This window comes from Rana temporaria, chromosome 4 (genome assembly GCF_905171775.1).
Source record: "Rana temporaria chromosome 4, aRanTem1.1, whole genome shotgun sequence".
NCBI lineage: Eukaryota > Metazoa > Chordata > Amphibia > Anura > Ranidae > Rana > Rana temporaria.
The window spans coordinates 185498142-185520171 of NC_053492.1; positions in this window are offsets into that span (position 1 = coordinate 185498142).

Below are 22030 nucleotides of genomic sequence, written 5' to 3' on the forward strand. Positions count from 1 at the left end.
GTGACTGCGACATTATGGCGGACACATCGGACACTTTTGGCGCTATTTTGGAACCATTCACATTTATACAGTGATCAGTGCTATAAAAACGCACTGATTACTGTGTAAATGTGACCGGCAGTGAAGGGGTTAACCACGAGGGGGCGGGAAGGGGTTATGTGTGTCCTAGGGAGTGATTCTAACTGTTAGGGGGCTGGGCTTACTGTTACATGTCACTGATCGCTGCTCCCGATGAGAGGGAGCAGACGATCAGTGACATGTCACCAGGCAGAATAGGGAGACTGCAGCGGGCGTGCGAGACCGCAGCGGGCGCGCGCGCTCGCCCGCTAGGGGGCAGGTTTAAAGCAATGTATATATACGTTGCTTTGCCTGCCCGTGCAATTCTGCCGACGTATATCTACGTGAGGCAGTCGGCAAACGGTTAACGGAGCACAGCAGGATTATACCTCTGTATCGCTATCTTTACAAGCCTTGGGGGGAGCATTTGGGGAGTGGTAAAAACACAGCTCAACCACACAGTTTTACCTCCCACCCAATCACAGGTGTTAACAGAGCCAAAGAGTGAGAGCTGTTCCATCATTATAATAGGGTAACCTCAATGGACAATTTAGCTGCAAACAAGATTCTTCTTTAACATGGATTTCTTGCAGTTTAAATACTGGTCATGCACATACCCAGGCCCGTCGGAATCCGACAGGCAAAGCAAGCATTTGCCTGGGGCCCCCGAGCTGGCCAGGGGCCCCAGCAGGGAGGGCCCTTGCCGCACTGCTGCGTCCTTTCATGCAGTCCAGTCGGCCGTGTACCATAACCGCACGGTACAGGAGAATCAGGTTCCTGTTCCCGGCCGGACTGACAGGAAGTGCACACACTGAGTGTTCACTTCCTTTCAGTCCGGCCCCGGGAACAGCAAACTGAATCTGTACCGCGCAGTTATGGTACACGGCCGACCGGACTGCAGGAGGACGCAGTGATGCGGCAAGGGCCCTCCCTGCTGGTGCCCTGTGCGGACACCAACATCCGCCTGCGTGTGAGGATAGAGGTAAAACCAACCCCCCCCCCCCCCCGCTTCTAAAAAAAAAAACTGAAATGAGGGACACCTATTAGCAAAAGTATGTAGGCATAGGACACACCCCCTGCCATACCCTTAAAGGAGAATTATACAAAACAAATGATTAATAAATCTCACAAGTGCATTTTTGTACCACTTTATTGGCTTTTAACATTTACAAATGCAGCAATTTAGTAATTGGATGAAAGGTTTAGCACTGGGAAACACTTTATGAAAGATAATAAGTGCATTTTATATACAATTAAATAGATCAAAATGAGGGACTAATGAGGAGGAAAGAGGGACAGAGGTTCCTCGAAATCACAGTTGGGAGATATGGTCATGTAGGATACTTGGCTTGAAAAACAAGTGGGCATATCTTCCTACCTTTCGCCATATGGCAGAATGATTTTTTTGTTACCATTCTCTACCTTGCCTAGATAGAAGATAGGCCTGTGCTGTTAATCATAGAACTGGTAATACAATGATATACACACACAGAACTGTAGCTAGTATGCCAGCAATTTCATACATTATTCCTTTATGTATAGAGGGTCATCATTTTTCTAGGTCACTATATTTCTAAGGCTGGGTTCACACTGATGCAAGTTTTGAATTTGCATGACAGGAGAGTGTGATTGTCTCTCAATGGAGCCGGTTCACACATCTCCGAGGTGCATTGCAAAGGGGTCCTGTGCGTCTTTGTCTCTGTTTCACGTCCGAATTCAGACAACGATTTGTCCCTGATTGGTCCCTCAAATGGAGAACAGGAATGCACAGGACCCCTGCTGTGAGCCACGTCCGCACACAGTGTGAACCAAGCCTATTGTATATATTATATATTGACATGACATTTTCACCACATGTCGGTAACAACCCATGCAATCTATACATACAAAGAAACCAAAACAAATAAGTTCAGAAATTAAATTATGTGCAATAAAATGGAATGACACAGGGAAAAATAATTTTTTTTTAAAAGCCAAGACACCAGCTGAAATCTATCAGCAGGGCCGCCATCAGGGTAATACAGGCAGTACAGGGCCCCAGATGGCAACCCCCCATTTTTTTATTTATTTTTTATGAAAAAAAAAATGTTTTAATATATTTTTATTTATTTTTTTATTAAAGGGCCAATTTTTTCTTTTTTTTAGAGGTCCAGAGGTCCCCAGGGGCCCAGAGATCCCCAGGTCCCGGATGAAAACCCCCCCTTTTTTTATAAAAAAAAAATCTTTTTTTTATATATTTTTTTATTTTTATATATATACTGTATATATATATATATATATATATATATATATATATATATATATATATATATATATATATATATATATATAATTTTTATTATTAAAGGGCCCAGAGGTCCCCAGAGCCCCAGATGGCAACCCCCCTTTTTTATAAAAAAATTATAATATTTTTTTTATATTATTTCATTTCTTTTTTTTTCTTTTTAGTTCTTTTTTTTATATATATATATATTTTTTATTAAAGGGCTCAGAGGTCCCCAGGACCCCATGTGGCAACCCCCCTTTTTTTTTATAAATGTTTATTTTTTTATTTTTTTTATATATTTTTTTTATTTTATTTTTATTAAAGGGCCCAGAGGTTTATTTTTTTATTTGTATTAAAGGGCCCAGAGGTCCCGGATGGCAACCCCCCTTTTTTTGTAATTTCTTTTTATAAAAAAAAAAAAAAAAAAAAAATATATATATATATATATATATATATATATATATATATATATATATATATTTTTTTATTAAAGGGCCCAGAGGTCCCCAGGGCCCCAGATGGCAACCCCCCTTTTTAAAAAAAAAATATATATATATATTTTTTTTATATATCTTTTTATTAACCACTTAAGGACCGCCTCCTGCACATTTACATCGGCAGAATGGCACGGCTGGGCACAAGCACGTCCTCTTTAAGTGCCAAGCCGCCTGAAGCTCCGTGACTGCGGGACCCGCGGGCCCGATCGCCGCTGGAGTCCTGCGATCGGTCCCCAGAGCTGAAGAACGGGGAGAGCTGTGTGTAAACACAGCTTCCATGTTCTTCACTGTGGCGCCAGGATCGATCGTGTGTTCCCTTTTATAGGGAAACACAATCGATGATGTCACACCTACAGCCAGACCCCCCTACAGTTAGAAACAGACATGAGGTCACACATAACCCCTTCAGCACCCCCTTGTGGTTAACTCCCAAACTGCAATTGTCATTTTCACAGTAAACAATGCATTTTTAATGCATTTTTTGCTGTGAAAATGACAATGGTCCCAAAAATGTGTCAAAATTGTCCGAAGTGTCCGCCATAATGTCGCAGTCACGACAGAAATCGCTGATCGCAGTCATTAGTAGTAAAAAAATTATTGCGATTTTTTTGACCAAAAATAGGTAGAAGAATACGTATCGGCCTAAACTGAGGAAATTATTTTTTTTTTTTATATTTTTGGGGGATATTTATTATAGCAAAAATTAAAAAATATAGAATTTTTTTCAAAATTGTCGCTCTATTTTTGTTTATAGCGCAAAAAATAAAAACTGCAGAGGTGAAAAAATACCACCAAAAGAAAGCTCTATTTGTGGGAAAAAAAGGACGCCAATTTTGTTTGGGAGCCACGTCGCACGACCGCGCAATTGTCAGTTAAAGCGACGAAGTGCCGAATCTCAAAAACTGGGCGGGTCCTTTAGCTGCCTAAAGGTCCGGGTCTTAAGTTTTAAAGGGCCCAGAGGTCCCCAGGGCCCCGAATGGCTACCCCCCTTTTTTTATATATATATTTCTTTATTTCTTCTTTTGTTTGTAAAGGGCCCCCCGCTCCCCAATTCGCGGCAGCCCCCCCGCTTCTCAGTTTCAGGCGGCAGCACCCCCCCCCCCGGTTCTCTGCTCAAGGGGGCCCATGCCTGAAGCTGTGTAAGGGGCCCCATAATTCCTGATGGCGGCCCTGTCTATCAGTAATTAGAAAGCAATCCTGCCCCATGTCAGTGCAAATTAATATCAGCTGGTTCTCAACTGATGGCCTATAAAAAGGTGTCTCATTACCAAGGTGTCACACAAGAAACATGTCATGATGGGTAAAAGCAAAGAGCTCTCTCAAGACCTTTGTAACCTTATTGTTGCAAAACAGAAGGATTTATAAACTTCTGAATGTTCCAGTGAGCACTGTTGGGGTGATAAACCGGAAGTGGAAAGAACATCATTTTACCATAAACCGGCCACGAACAGATGCTCCTCTCAAGATTTCTAACAGAGAAGTGAAAAGGATAATGAAGATGAAATGAGGGTGGACATTTCAGCAAGACAAACATCCTAAACACAAAGCCAAGCAAACTCTCAAACGGTTTTAAGAAACTTGAATCCAATAGAAACTCTATGGAAAGAACTAAAGATCGGAGTTCATTGAATAGGCCCACGGAACCTTCAAGATTTGTGAGGAAGAATGGGAAAAATCACATCTGAGAAATGCATCCAACTAGTTTCTCCATACAGGAGACATCTTGAAGCTGTCATTATCGACAAAGGATTTTGTACAAAATATTAAATACATTTCAGTTAGTGTGTTCAATACTTTTTCCCTGTGTCATTCCATTTTTTTACACACTTAATTTCTGAACTTATTTGTTTTGGTTTCTTTGTATGTATGGATTGCATGGCTTGTTACTGACACGTGGTACAAATGTTATGTCAATAGCACCTTTAGAAATATATTTACCTAGAAAAATGGTCACATGTTTAATACTTATTTTACCCGCTGTACATTTTTGTGAATGTTGGTAGACGTTCCGTGACATTGCATGCATCATATCTGGCACAAAAAAAATTCTATGGTCAATGTCTGTATGCTTTGTATAGTGAATACAATAACCAAACAGTTAGGTAGAGTAACATTGCTCTTGCAGTCCAAACCCATTGGCCCAGATTCTCGTAGGAGTTACGCCGGCGTATCTCCAGATACACCGCCGTAACTCTGAGTGTGAGGCGTCGTATCTATGCGCCTGATTCTTAGAATCAGTTAGGCATAAGTCTCTTACGCCGTCGTATCTAAGTTGCATATAAGTTGCATATAAGTTGCATATTTACACTGGCCGCTAGGTGGCGCTTCCGTTGATTTGCGCGTCGAATATGGTAATGAGCTAGTTACGCCGATTCTTAAATGTACGTGCGGCCGGCGCATTTTTTTACGTAATTTCCGTAAGGCTTTTTTGGGCGTAAAGTTACCCCTGCTCTATAAGGCGTACATGAGGCGTACCAATGTTAGGTATAGACGTCGGAACAGCGTCCAATTTTTCACGTTTTACGTCGTTTGCGTAAGTCGTCCGTGAATGGGGCTGGACGTAAGTTACGTTCACGTCGACTAGGCATTGAGCGGGCGCAATTTAATTTGAAAATTTGACGTGATACTGAGCATGCGCACGCATGCGCCGTTCAATAAAAGCGTCATTTACGTGGGGTCACATAACATTTACATACAACATGCCCCCTACCAGCCTAGTTTGAATTAGGCGGGCTTACGCCGTATCAGATACACTACGCCACCGTAACTTAGAGCGGAAGTTGTTTCTGAATACGGCACCTGCCGCTCCAAGTTACGGCGGCGTAGTGTATCTGAGATACGCTACGCCCGCCTAAAGATAGGCGTTTTTCTGAGACTCTGGGACATTGTTTCTTGTAGAAATATATATTCTTTAAAGAGTACTTAGCAACAGATATTTATATTCATGTTGCAAAAGAACACTGGACACAAAAACTTTAATTTTCATGTGTTAGATAATATAGTATGGAAAACCGCACTAAATTAATTTAAAGAGTGTTTCTCTGTAGCTGCCAGCACTACAAATGACAAAACATTGTGATCAACTAATATATAAAAAAGTTCAGCGCTTAATATCTGAAATGTGACACAGCAATGATATTCTCATGGAACCATATATCATATGGACCAATAAAGTGCAAGGTGAAAAATAACAATATCAAATGGGAAAAATTTAAAAAAGATATACGGTAGTTCACAGAGAAAAAAATATAGTTCATAGAAAAAATTTAAAATTTCCAATATGATCAAAGTGAATAAAGATGGTAGTAGTGACAGTCCATATATAGCATCCCTTAAGTGAGTATCCACCACCAAAGATGGGTATTGTGCTTACTGGAACAAGTGGACTCAGATACTGTGGAAGGCATGTGTAATCCAAACAATGGTTACAGAGGTTTTTCAGACCTCAGGACAGGATTGCCACTCACTCGATTATATTATGCATTCCGATGAACCATGTAAACATAAAAGATCCTCCACATAGTGTAAAACCGTACTTGGCAAATGTATTTAAAATGGTGGAAAACTTACCTCACATCCAAAGATCAAAAGCCTGTCATATGAGCTATCAGGGAGACACCAGCATGTATAACGCAATGGCCTTGATAGAGCATGAAACTATTTTGAAACATTTTGTCCCCAGATGATGTCTTAGCAGACGAAACACGTCAGGTCCATGAATATGTTCTTCGATAGCTACTTTGGGTGTACCAAATGCCTTTGAAATACAGGTTTTACCTTGTAGAAGTAGCAGTGACCATGCAGTATTTGGGATGCACATAGCCCGTTCCACATATGTGATCTGTGCTCTAATTTCTACAGATTGTTTTCATATCGTAGATATTTTTCTCTTTCTCTCTTGAGAAAGCATGTAGGCAGGGGTTTACTTATTGCCCCTTTAAGTAGGTTTCTGTCTTAAATCCTTCCAGGAAGTTATGTGAGTTTATTTTCCTCCTGGCAGGATCACAGATAGAGTTTAGTTAGGGTTTAGTTGACATATGGGAAGGACAGAGACTGATCTAAAGATGGGATAAGGACAAAAACAAATAATATTCTGATATTCTGCTAACCCCATGGATGGGCACCGTTGATACAAGATTTTGAGAGGTACACTATCGTATAAAGAGGACTTGTTCTGTTACTGCATGGAGGAGAATGCATCTATTTGAACTGCTAATGTTGACCACCTCACTCTTAATAAAATGGAGTTGTACCAAGTTTGTGGCAGCTTGAAATGAGTGAAGTGGATGCCTGTTACCGCTGGTGATGTAAGTTGGGACAGTTAGGCTAAGTGCTAGACCGGTGCATTTCATGAAGTACATGATACACAATGGGATATTGAATCCTGGAGAAACAACTCCAGCGCAAACCTGGTCGGGTTGGGGCAGGTAGCGGACAGGAAAAGCTGACCCTCTACATGTAGCACGCGGCAGGGGATCTGGGAGCGAATGTCCAATGGGCCTGAGGTGTTTGGCAGACTGCAACCATGAAAGAGATGTCAGGCCCGATGCAAGAAGTGCCTGCAACCATGAGAGGGCTCATTGAGTGACCAGGAGTATGGTTATTGATGTGTCTGGCAGTGTCAATTTTGGCAGCAAATTTCGATTCAGTTTTAGTCTTAGGCCTCGTACACACGACCCGACATGTCCGATGAAAACGGTCCGCGGACCGTTTTCATCGGACATGTCTGCTGGCAGAATTTGGTCTGATGTGTGTACACACCATCAGACCAAATTCCCCGCGGACAGAAAACGCGGTGACGTGGCGGCGACATAGCGGCGACGATGATTTGACGCATGCTTCCACGCATGCGTCAAATCACTTTGACGCATGCAAGGGATTTCGGCCCAGCGGACATGTCCGATGAGTCGTACTGACCATCGGACATGTCCGACGGACAGCTTTCCAGCGGACATGTTTCTTAGCATGCTAAGAAACTTTTGTCCGCTGGAAACCTGTCCGCTAGGCCGGAAAATTGTCCGGTCGGCCCTACACACGGTCGGACATGTCCGCGGAAACTGGTCCGACGGACCAGTTTCAGCGGACATGTTCGGTCGTGTGTACAAGGCCTAAGTCTTAGGACTAAAATAGCATTTTAGTTTTAGTCCCATTTTAATCTTCTGCAATTGTTTTAGTCATATTTAGTCGACTAAATCTCCAGTAGATTTTAGTAGACTAAAATCTCCTAGGTTTTAGTCGACTAAAATGTCCTACATTTTAGTCGACTAAAATGTTCTACATTTTAGTCGACTAAAATGTCCTACGTTTTAGTCAACTAAATCTCCAGTACATTTTAGTCGACTAAAACTCATTTTAGTTGTCTAAAATCTAATGGGTGTAATTAAATTGTAATGCATTAGTTAACATTTCTCTACAATTTCCAAACTCATTATATACTTCTGGAGTGAAGAATCGAATATGTTATTATTTATGGCATTGAGGTATGAACATTTTGAAGTCAAATTTTAATTTAGTTTTAGTCTTATGCCGCGTACACACAACAGTTTTTTGGGTTCTAAAAAATTACATTTTTAAGGGTCTAGAAAAAACGAAGTTTTTTTTAACCCGATCATTAAAACGGGCCTTGTCTGAAAAAAAAAATGCTCTAGCAAAGCGCAGTGCCGTACAACACGTACGACAGCACTATAAAGGGGAAGTTCTATTCGGATGACGCCACCCTTGGGGCTGCTTTTGCTGATTTTGTGTTAGTAAAAGACGATTCGCGCTTTTCTGTCTGTTACAGCGTGATGAATGTGCTTACTCCATTACGAACGCTAGTTTTACCAGAACGAGCGCTCCCGTCTCATAACTTGCTTCTGAGCATGCACGTTTTTTTCACGTCGTTAAAGCCCACACACGACCATTTTTTACAACCTTAAAAACGACAACGTTAAAAACATTGTGAAAAAATAGAGCATGTTCGAAATTTTTAATGCCCATTTTTTAGATCGTGAAAGATGCTCTGGAGCCCACACACAATCATTTTTAATGACATAAAAAAAAAACGTAATTTTTTAGAACCCGAAAAACGGTCGTGTGTCGCATTAGTCTTTTGACTAAAATGGCATTTTAGTTTTAGTCCCATTTTAGTCTTTTGACTAAAATGCCATTTTTTTTTTAGTCGTATTTTAGGCATCTTAATTGTTTAGTCATCTCAACTGTTTTAGTTTTAGTCGTATTTTAGTCAACTAAAATAATATTCATTTAGTCGACTAAATATATACTGATGTCTAGTACCCACCATACATGCACATGAGTGTATATACCAATGTGTGGATAATAAAGGACATATGTATGACAGTAGTGTATATCTATCTGTAATAGCTAAACAATATATGAGATCACTTGAATGATTTTTTATCATTTAAGCGTAGAACATTTAAACATTATTTCTTTGTATAATGTTTTTAATTCTACCTATATTCTATTTGTTACTTTAAATGTAGAATAGTGTTCTGAAGATAGTGTGCTGTAATGAGAGCAAAGAATGATTTGTTACGTGATAAGAGCAGAGAACATTTCTGTATTCCAGGCATACCCATAGCTTTCTCCTTACTGCTGTAAACTGCGAGTAATATAAGCAGCAAGAACATTTTTTCACAGCAAGAACACATTTTCACAACTCGTAAACTCCTCACAGCTTCATTGTAATTCAGGTTAAAGACCCCTTTTTCAGCCGGTGTAGTTTTAGATATTTGTTGTGAGATTTCTCTAGCGCCATTTTAATTGTGTGGCTCCTTGTGTTCATGTTCATCTTTGTCTTGTTTTGACACAACATTCTCCCTTTGTGGTAATTTGCAGAGATGGTTTCTCCATTAATAGTGTCAGTGCACTAAATGTGATACTCTCAGGTAGGGATAGGTAGATGGATTAAAGTACATGTAAACGCTACCTGAATGACATCTAGGGGGCAGATCCACGTACAGCGGCGCATATTTCCGCCGGGGTAGCGTATCTAAGATACACTATGCCGCCGTAACTTTTTTTTTTCGAATCCTCAAAGAATGTGCGCCGTAAGTTACGGTGGCATAGTGTATCTTTGGCGGCGTAAGGGCGCGCAATTAAAATCGATGTGATGGGGGCGTGTTTTATGTAAATACGTCGTGACCCGACGTAAACAACGTTTTTTTTTTAAGGCGCATGCGCCGTCCGTGGGGGTATCCCAGTGCGCATGCTCAAAATTAAACTGGAACAAGCCAATGCTTACGACGGTGACGTCATTCTACGCAAATCCCTATTCGCGAAAGACTTACGCAAACGACGTAAAAAATTCAAATTTCGACGCGGGGACGACGGCCATACTTAACATTGAGCAGCTTTAACTATACGCCGGAAAAAGCTGAACGCAAACAACGTAAAAAAATGCGCCGCCCAGACGTACGTTCGTGGATCGCCGTATCTAGCTAATTTGCATACTCAATGCGGAATTCGACGGAAACGCCACCTAGCGGCCAGCGTAAAGATCGATCCCTCATTCCGTCGTATCTTGTTTTGTGGATACGACACGGGAACTTTGAAATTACGCGGCGTATCAATAGATACGCCGGCGTAATTTCTTTGTGGATCTGCCCCTAGAAGTTTATTTACTGAAGACAAATAGACTGTTCACTTTGCAAGGAAAAGCGTTAAACCTTGATGACTTCCATCATCCAATCATGTGCAAGCAAAAATGCATTTCTTAAAATTTTCCTTGCACATGATTGAGTATTCTTTGCAAAGGGGACTTTCACCACATTCGCTAAGCTCTGGGGAAAATTTCCTTGCAAAATGAACAGCTTATTTGAAACAATTGTCCATTTTTAAAAATAGAATACATGAGTTCTCTTTTTTTATCCTTTGTTGCATCTCAGCACTGCTGATCACCTACAGCCTATTTGTAGCCGACTCCTGTCTACATTCACCCACTCCAGGGCAGATTTTATAAAAGGGACAACGGTTGACCATGCTTGCACAATTTGTGTTGAAATTGCCACTTGTAGGGCGGCTCCATCATAAGCCGTTGACAACGCCAGGACAATTGACAGACAAGGGTAAAGCTTTTTCTCCCCCCTCTAACAAGAAATAGCTAAACAATTACCTTCATGGCTGGATGGCACAATGCATTAAAAAATACTGTGATATAGTGATTGAGTTTACTTAAAGTGGTTTTACAGTTTCAAAGTTTTTTTTACCTTCATACATTCTATGCATGGACAGGCAGAGCCGCAGCTTCGAAACGAGCCTGCTCGTGTGCCCCCATTGCAAGCTGCTTGCTCTGGGGGCACTCGGCAGGAGGGAGTGGCCAGGAGCTCCAAAAAGGGACCCAAGAAAAGGAGAATCTGGACTGCTTTGTGCAAAACCACTGCACAAAGCAGGTAAGTATAACATTTGTTTTTTTAAAAGAGATTTTTTTTAACAAAAAGATTATTATTTTTCAATGAAAAAAAAGATACATACATTAGGCAGTGATCACATTCACATAATTTCAAAATATAATACAGATGGTATTTAACATTTAGGATACCCTACATGCAAAAAAAAAAAAACGGGGGAAAGAAGGGGAGAAGGGGGAACATAGTATAGTACCTTTCTCATCATAGCTTCTTCGTATACCTTAGGTGTCCAGTAGCTTGATTAAAATCATCACACAGAAAAAGAAAGAAACATCATGAACAGCTAACAGCAGGTAGTGATTATATAGGGACTCACTTCTGATGGCAAGACCAAGTCGATTTAGTAGAAATCGCACATGGGGTCTGGATAGGGGGTGCTTCATCCCCAACAGGCCATCGGGGAAGATGTGAGAAGTGGTATTTAGAAAACATCTCCATATACAGATCCAAATGACTCCTAGTCAGCAACAGGTGGTGGTGGGGTAGTGACTCCACAGGTTCAGCCCTACTCTAGGGGCAGCTGTTCTTCGTGAACCCATGAATCCCATATATTGGAGAATTTTTTTGGCGGTTACGGCCTAGGTAAGTTAGTTTTTACAGAGGTAGGGCATTATTTATGAGCGTTTTCCATTGCAATATTGTGGGAGGGGTGGCTGCCTTCCACTGGTGCAGGATCGCCTTTCTGGCATAGAAGGCCATATAGAACACAAATTCTTAGATTGGGGGGCTTCTAAATTGTCCACTATCCCAAGCAACCGTTGTATGGGGTCACATGGCACTTTTAGTTTACTGATTGAATTAATAACAGCGACTACGCCCCTCCAGAAGGTTTGTATATACTGGCAAGACCAAACAACGTGGAAGAAAGAGCCCTCCTGTGAGGGGCATTTGGGGCAGAGTGGACTACTGTCAGAGTATATTTTAGCTAGGCGTTGTGGTGAGAAATACGCCCTGTGCAAAAATGTGAGCTGAATGAACCTGTCGCGGGCAGGTAAAAGAGAATTTAATATCACTTTAAACTTTGATAGAGAGTAGTAGTGCTTCTTTATACTAATATAAACCTGTTAATAAACTAAAAGTAAAGGTGTTGACTCTACTAAACATCACATATATAATGAATCAGCATAGTGAAGAATGCATATATATAAGATGAATAATCATTTGCAAACAAATAAAGTCCAATGGGACAAACCCAACACCATATAAAACAGAAAATTATTTCTTCTAGTGTGATGTATCCTCAAGAAAATGCTTCACCACGAGTGCTTATGAGGCAAATGGCAACTCACCAAAGGTGTTTGACCACTTTTTATGGTAGGTCAACATACACTTTATTTGAATTAACCAGATGAATCCTGGGTGTACTCCTCTCCACTTTAGGACTCCCTCCGACAAAAGCTGGGGATGTGGGGACAGACTCCTCCAGGGACAAAAAGAAGAACTTTATGGTGTAGTATGTTTTATTTAAAAAGGTTTAAAAACTTATAGCAAAGGCTGCACTCACATGAGTGGGATTTTGTCATGTCCGGGTCCCATACAGTATGTGACATCTAACCAAGTAGTATATCCATAATGAGGAGTGGATTGCACACCGGCACAAGCCTGGTATACCCTATCCACACATGCTGTAGACACCTTAGTGCTGGGATTGGCACAGTAACATGTGAGTGCAACCTTTGCTATAAGTTTTTAAACCTTTTAAATAAAATGTACTACACCATAAAGTTCTTCTTTGTGTCCCGGGTGAAGTCTGTCCCCACATCCCCAGGAGGGAATACACCCGGGATTTATCTGGTTTATTCAAATAAAGTGTATTTTAACCTACTGTAAAAAGTGGTCAAACACCTTGGTGGGTTACCATCTACCTCATGAGTAGAGTTGAGCGGACACCTGGATGTTCGGGTTTGGACTCGAACCCAGACTTTGAAAAAAAAGTTCGGGTTCGGGACCGAACCCGGACTTTGACCCGAACCCGAACCCCATTGAAGTCAATGGGGACCCGGACTTTTGACTACAAAAATGTCTCTAAAAAACAAAGGGAAAGGGCTGGAGGGCTGCAAATGGCAGCAAAATGTCGGGAAGAGCATGGCAAGTACTCTGGAAATAAATGTGGATAGGAAAATAACTTAAAATAACATAAAAAAAAAAATATAATGATTTTTGACCTTTGAGGACGAGGTCCATACAGTTTTGTTCAAAATTATTGAACCCCCCAATGCTGTAAAGGGTTTTAGGGAATTTAGTGTACATTTGTAATTGTATTCAGAATGAAATCCTACAAGGACTTCATAAAGAACCATATGCAACTAATATGACATCAATTGGTTTTGTAATACAGTAGTAAATGCAAAATTCAAGGCAATGGGCACTGTTGAAACGCTACATGGTCGTGGCAGAAAGAAGATGATGACTTCGACTGCTGTGCGCTACCTGAAGCGTAGAGTGGAGAAAAGTCCCTGTGTGACTGCTGAGGAACTGAGAAAAGATTTGTCAGATGTGGGTACTGAAGTTTCTGCTCAGACAATACGGCGCACACTGCGTAATGAAGGCCTCCATGCCAGAACTCCCAGGCGCACCCCCTTGCTGTCTCCAAAGAATAAGAGTCGACTGCAGTATGCCGAAAGTCATGTGGGCAAACCACACACGTTTTGGGATTGTGTTCTGTGGACTGATGAAACAAAATTACAACTGTTTGGGCCCATGGATCAACGCTATGTTTGGAGGAGGAAGAACAAGGCCTATGATGAAAAGAACACCTTGCCTACTGTGAAGCATGGCGGGGTCAATCATGCTTTGGGGCTGTTTTGCTTCTGCAGGTACAGGGAAGCTTCAGCGTGTGCAAGGTACCATGAATTCTCTTCAGTACCAGGAGATATTGGATGACAATGTGATGCAGTCCGTCACAAACCTGAGGCTTGGAAGACGTTGGACCTTTCAACAGGACAATGATACCAAGCATACCTCCAACTCCACTAGAGCATGGTTGCAGATTAAAGGCTGGAACATTTTGGAGTGGCCATCGGAGTCACCAGACTTAAATCCGATTGAGAACCTCTGGTGGGACTTAAAGAAAGCAGTTGCAGTGCGCAAGCCTAAGAATGTGACTGAAGGTGGAAGCGGCGGTGGAGGAGGAGGAGGAGGAGGAGGTAGCCAACACAACAGGTTTTGGTTTTTAATTGATTTATTTTTTAAATTAGGGTAAACCCCAAAATAGTGAGACAGATCTAGGGTTGCTACCCTAGAAATGGGCAGAGATTCACCTATACATTTATCAAATTTAGGGTCTTGCCCTAATTCTGAGAAATTTTAAATACAAAAATAGTGTAAGTTGGTGAAATAGGCAGAGATTCACCTATATATTTCTCTACATATAGCAATAAGCAGGAAGCTAGGACTAAACAATGTACTGCACAGACAGTATATCACATGGGACAGGTGGAGTGCTGGTGAAATGGGCAGAGATTCACCTATATATTTCTCAAATTTAGGGTCTTGCCCTAATTTTGAGAAATTTTAAATACAAAAAAGTGTAAGTTGGTGAAATAGGCAGAGATTCACCTATATATTTCTCCACCTATAGCAAGAAGCAGGAACCCAGCCCTAAAAAATGTACTGCACAGACAGTATATCACAGGGGACAGGTGCAGTGCTGTTGAAATATACAGAGTCACCTATAGATTGCTGACTGCCCCTATAGGAAAAATATTTCAGGAACCTCTCCCTGACTATGTACTTGACAAAAACACAGTATATCACAGGTGCACAGGTGGTGTGGCAGGTGTAGTGCTGTTGAAATACTCAGTCACCTATAGAGTGCTGACTGCCCCTATAGGAAAAATATTTCAGGAACCTGTCCCTGACTATGTAATTGACAGAAACACAGTATATCACAGGTGCACAGGTGGTGTGGCAGGTGTAGTACTGTTGAAATACTCAGTCACCTATAGAGTGCTGACTGCCCCTATAGGAAAAATATTTCAGGAACCTCTCCCTGACTATGTACTTGACAAAAACACAGTATATCACAGGTGCACAGGTGGTGTGGCAGGTGTAGTGCTGTTGAAATACTCAGTCACCTATAGAGTGCTGACTGCCCCTATAGGAAAAATATTTCAGGAACCTGTCCCTGACTATGTAATTGACAGAAACACAGTATATCACAGGTGCACAGGTGGTGTGGCAGGTGTACTGCTGTTGAAATACTCAGTCACCTATAGAGTGCTGACTGCCCCTATAGGAAAAATATTTCAGGAACCTGTCCCTGACTATTTACTTGACAAAAACACAGTATATCACAGGTGCACAGGTGGTGTGGCAGGTGCAGTGCTGTTGAAATATTCAGAGTCACCTATAGATTGCAAACTGCCCCTATAGCTGAACAAAATTCCTAAACTATATGAAGCACAGCAGATGTCACAGGAATAGAGTGCTTGTTGATATTTCTGGAGCAGCATACACCTAAAACTGTCCCTAAGCAGATTCAGCAGCCTTTCCCTCACATAAGTGAAGCAGTGACAACGAGCCAGATGCCATAAGATGATGCAGATATCAAAGAAATAAAGTGTGCTTCTTGATATTTCTGGAGCAGCATAGCAGCATAGACCTAACACTGTCCCTGAGCAGATTCAGCAGCAATTCCCTCACATAAGTGAAGCACAGTGACAACGAGCCAGATACACCTAAGACTTTCCCTAAGCAGCAGATTCCAGCAGCCTTTCCCTATCATGAGTGAAGCAGAGTGACCATCTGTGCTGTGTGCCTCTATCTAATATAGAGACTGGTCACATGATGGGTCACATGCTGCACTGGCCAATCACAGCCTTGCCATAAGTAGGCATGGCTGTGATCAGTTCCCAGTCACAGTAGTAACACGAATGGCGATTGGCTGCCGTACAGCGCGCCAAAACATACCCGAACTCCGAACCCGAACCCAGACTTTTTCCAATTATTCGGGTTCGGGTCCGGGTTCGGGAAAAACCCAAAGTCCGTACCAAACCCGAACTTTACAGTTCGGGTTCGCTCAACCCTACTCATTAGCACTCATAGTGAAGCATTTTTTTGAAGATACATTAAACTAGAAGAAATTATTTTCTGTTATTTTCATTGAACTTTATTCGTTTGCAAATGATTTTTCACATGTTCTGTATAAGCATTCTTCACTATGCTGATTCATTATATATGTGATGTTTATAAGCGCCAACACTTTTACTTTAAGTTTATCACCACCTACGGGACCACGCTCTGATCGTAAGATAAGCGTAGGGGAAACACAAGAGGAACAGCTTATATCCTTCACATATTTGCATACACGGCTGGAGAAGCTTGGTGCCGGCATATGGGCACAATAAAATGTCAGTGCAATACCTGTTTTTAATTTTTAGAGGGGCACTCTTTCTCTGTGAGCTTTTGTAGAGGAAGAGAGACCATACTAGTATACTCAAGGCACCTGGCAGTTATTTGACACGCATAAGAGGAGTGGTTATCCTGGGAATGAACCAAAGGCATTTATTAAATGAGATCTGGTGAGTGGCCATTTTTTACGGTGATGGGACTATCACAGAAGTGGTGAAATCACGTTGTGTCTAACGTCTCACAGGAGAAGCATTAATCGTTTCATGAGCACTTGGTCATCACATTGGGACTTTTAAAGAGAAAAAGGATCAACCTAGAAATCCTTTTATTTTTATTCTTATTTATGTTTTGTGGATTTGGCAAAAGTTGTGTGTTTTTGTGGCAAGGATTCCCTAAATTTGATATAGGAAAATGCACGTTTTTTAAAGCACTATTTAATACGTATATGGCACAGATATGCATGTGTTTTTTACATTTTTCTGAGAAGAATATTTGTATATGAGCACTGGATACATATTTATATAGACACATATTTGGTGGATTGTCAATAGAGGTGATATGTATTGGGACTAACAATTGTTAATAGTACCCAGAAGTGGGAGGATTTAGATTAACCACCAGGGGAGCGCAATCCACATACCATACTTATTCATCCTGGGACAAGACACCATAGAGTATCTTGCACCTTTTTTTCTGATTGCAGCACACCCACCATTACAGGTTAATTTTGTTTTTTCTTTTGCGCCAGAAACACTCGTATCATATAAGTTTATCAACATGTTGGAGTTCACACTAGTTTAAAGGGGCAGCTACACGATTTCAGTTTCACATTTTAGTCGCATTTACCAGCCGCATTGTGAACTTTATGGTGTAGTACATTTTATTTAAAAGGTTTAAAAACTTGTCAATCATATAAACCTGTGCCTTTATATTCATCATGCCCAAATGCAGGCCCAGACTCCTTTTTAACAGGTGATGTAGCTGGGCAAGTGATCTGCAACCAGGTGAGAGAACCTCCGTTGTCAAACCTGGAGTGTGGGCAGCAGGGCCAGAACCTATTAGTCTTCTCTGGAAGACCAGTTCCAGTAGGGTGGCCATCTGTCTCTGAATCCCTCCAGCTGTTCACTTATGTTACCAGAGCTGCCCTGGACTTGACTGATAGGGATGCTGTTTATGGGGATAATCACAGTAGCTGTTTGTGTTCTGAACTGGTTTACTGAAGTAAAGATGCTGAGCTAGTATCTCTGTTTTTATAGAATCTTTTAGAGACTATTCGGCTACATGTTACCCCGATTGAGTAACAGAGACATTGCAGTAAAGAGTCCATGTTTGCGCAACTTTCGTTGTATTATTCTGCAGTGTAAGTATGCGTGTTCCTTGCTTTTCTGAAACAGCTTTGTATTATTGCATCTGAAAGTTACAGTTACTTTCTGTCAGATTATTCACCTGATTACCTATTCTCTTAAAAAGTTACAGTATGTGATGAAAGTGACAGTGTACATCATTTGTTCTCTATTCTGCAAAATGGAAGGGTTAAAAATAGTGAGTTATAACCCCTTAGTTTTTAACAGAGAGTGATAGAGAAAGAATAAAGAACCGGTGAGTCTTTACAGACGCCTCATTCCTTCTTCGTGAGCAGCACACAGGCTCCATTCTCTCTTTCTTCTGTATAGCAGTACCTCCCTGTATACACACACATGAGCCATGATCTGCCTCCAGCTCTGTGCAGTGGGCATGAATAGAGTCGTAACCAGATAAATATTTAGCACATTTGAGGACAGCATCACACAAAAATGCCTGTTGATTGTTTTTAACCTTGTTTAGTCTTCAAAAAAGATTAATATAAAATCTGCCCTCATGGAATACAGAAATTGCATCACAAGATTTTCAGCCTCCAGGCTAAGAGCTCCAAATAGGCTTACATACTTGTTTATTTTAGCATGGAGTGCTCTTCAACCACACAGCCATGGACAGGGCCAGCAGCATTGCGAGTCTGTCCCTCTCTCACTCCCTCTTTCTCTCTCTCTATCTCAAACCCCGACCTTAAGGGGCCAATTCTCACTTATGTGTGTGTATTGCTTAACCACTTGCCGACTGCCTAACCTAGATATACGTCAGCAGAATGGCACGGGCAGGCAAAGCAATGTACCTATATGTTGCTTTGAATCTGCCGCCCGCCGCGAAAACAAGGCATTTCCCTGTTCTGCCTAGTGACAGGAGCAGTGATCTACTGCTCCCTGTCATCAGGAGCAGTGATCACTGTTGTTGGGTCACTTGTAGCCCAGCCACATCAGTTAGAATCACTCCCTAGGACACACTTAACCCCTTCCTCGCCCCCTGGTGGCTAACCCCTTTCCTGCCAGTGTCATTTACACAGTAATCAGTGCATTTTATAGCACTGGTCGCTGTATAAATGACTCTGGTCCCAAAATAGTGTCAGAAGTGTCTGATGTGTCCGCCGCAGTATCACAGTCACGATAAAAATCGCAGATCGCCGCCATTACTAGTAAAAAATGTAATAATAATAAAAATGCCATAAAACTATCCCCTATTTTGTAGACGCTATAACTTTTGAACAAGCCAATCAATATAAGCTTATTGCGATTTTTTTACCAAAAATATGTAGAAGAATACATATCGGCCTAAACTGAGGAAAACATATTTATTTATATATTTTTGGGGGATATTTATTATAGCAAAAAGTAAAAAATATTGCTTTTTTTTTCTAAATTGTCGCTCTTTTTTTGTTTATAGCACAAAAAATTAAAACCACAGAGGTGATCAAATCCCTCCATCATTCAAACTGTTCGGGCTGGGGGTTAGTCAGCATGCTCGCCCCCTCCCTTGGGACTACATCCCTACGGGGAGACGCTGTCAATACAGCGTCTCCCCACAGGGATGTAGTCACAAGGAAGGGGGCGAGCACGCTGACTAACCCCCAGCCAGAATGGCTCAGATGATGGGGGCAAGCATACTGAGGAGGAACAGGAAGTGAGAAATTCAGACAAAGAAAAAAAACATTTAGAAGGGAAATCAAAGGAAAAGGTAAGTGATCCAACAATGCACTAGCTTAAAGGAACCTATGTAAAAAATAACCTTTACAACCCCTTTAAGGGAGAAAGTCTGTGACTGTCTTCCTGTGTCCCTAATAATCCTAAAGCATGTTACATTTATTTAAGGTGCAGTCAGTTATTAATATTTTAATACAGAAATTACATAGCACCAACCGTTTCAGGAGTGCTTTACAAAACGAGGGTGATAGTACAGATACAATACAGGTCAAAATAAGGGGTTAAGGAGGGCCCCGCTTGTGAGAAGTTTGCTTCCCTTGTCTCTGAATGGGAGGTGGAATATTTCAGCTGATATTTCTCCCCACCCAGTTTAATTGACAGCAGCTACTAGCAGAAGAATTTTTGGGACAAGAACCACTGCACTTGTGAATGAACCGCTGCACTGTATCTCTAGACAATTAAACCACATTTCCCATTTCCCCTGTATTTGGATAGAGGATGATAACGGAGCTGATGCGGTCACATGACTGCTGTAAAAAAATAATATATATATATATATATATATATATATATGTTAAATAGCAGCTTATGTTTATATGTTTTTAGTGTTTGACTCATAGAAATGTTTTATGACCATTAAAGTGTTCTTGGATTTGCATGAGTTGTATGTAAATGAGCTTTATGTAATGGTTTTGTGAACACAATACTAAGAAAAATAATTTTGTGCATTAAGGCTGGGTTCGCATTAGGCAGCTCATCTATCCATCCATGATTTACGAGCGGCTCACATATCCACCTGTATTGCATAGACTTACAGCTTACGAGTTTACTTTTAATACAATTATTTCAGCCAACAGCAAGCAGCTTACTTGTGCATGCAGTTTATTCCATTGAGGATCTACTTGCCTTCACTCACTGTCGCATGCTGAATTCCCATCCATCCATGAGGTCAATCACTGCCATTGCTTCCAGCAGAACATTAGTGTTCAACCTGGCATAATATAGGGATACCATTATTATTTGATAGGGGTTTTGTGGATGCTCACTGCTATAGTTAGTGGGGTGCCATCTACCTGTGTGAGTATAGCATTTTAGGGCTTGTTGTGCACCCAGCATTTGGCCTCCTATTCGTCCAGTGAGGTTTTTGAATCCCACGGAGGAGCTGGAATTGGTCTGGGACATTCCTCACTGTTGAGGTTTGGCCACAATATACTGTAGGTGCATCTAGGTGAGGGTTAGAGGGGGTTAGGTAGGGGTGAGTGTGTTCCTTAATTCCTGCAGGGCAGCGCATGTTTGGGTGGGGGGTCTGGGTGGGCACAGGAGGGCATTGACTATCTCTGTTGTGTGGGGGCTGCTTGGGGGGACTCAGTGGGTGGGAGAGGGTGGTGGGACCTATGATGCAATGTTTTAACTTTGTATTCTTTTTGATGTTTAATAAACTTTTTGGAGGGGTATGTTAATTTTTTCCCCTTTTTGTTGATATATGTATTCAACATGTGTATTCTGGTTACACCCTACCTAAATGGCGTTATGGTGGCACCACCAAATACACTATGGTTGGCCATTTTTTTTTTCAGAATATTTTATTTAACCAAAAGAAGGCAGTAACCATGTCAACAAGACATCCTACATAGTGAGTAAAATACAAGCATGTGAAGGGTACAGCCAATGATGGAGATGGAAAATCGACATAAAACTCTTGGTCCTCTTCCTAAGAACCCTATATGGTGCAAGTCTGGCAATGAAAAAGAGAGAGCTGCCTAAGCGTATTTATTGTTTTGAAAATAAAAGGGAAAGCAGAAGAAAAAGCAAGAAGGACAAAAAACAAAGACACAAAAATGAAAATAAGAAGGGGGAGAGAAGAAAAAAAAGGGGGGATAAAAGGGTAAATGATCCCTATGCTGCTGCTGTCCCAAAAGGTTTCCCCAGGGATCTTGTGTCAGTTAGTGGCTTAAACGTCAAAAAGGCTCCTCTTATCAAACTGGAACTATTACAATATCCAAAGGCCTCTAATCTGAGAAAATTTTCTTGCAGCCCACTGCATGCTCACCACTGCATGCCCTGGAGGAGTTGTCAGGGTGCTTTGCTCTTTACAGCATGCCCACCCGTATGCTAATGTTCAAGGTGTCACTCTTTACAGCATGCCCACCCGTATGCTAATGTTCAAGGTGTGGGATGATGTCATTGGAGGTTTCTCCCATTACTAAATACACCTCTATTTGTGGTAATAACAGGTTTCCTCAGTTATCTACCCTGCGGGGCTTCCAAAGGTGGGAGCAGGCAGGAGTTCACACTGTAGCACAATTATATGAGAATAGATTACCCAAGTCCTTTCAGCAGCTGATAAAATATTTTTCTTTGAATCCTAGGTGGTTTTATCAGCATTTGCAACTATGCTTTGCATTCTGATTTTTCTCTTACTCCCATTTGGCTTTC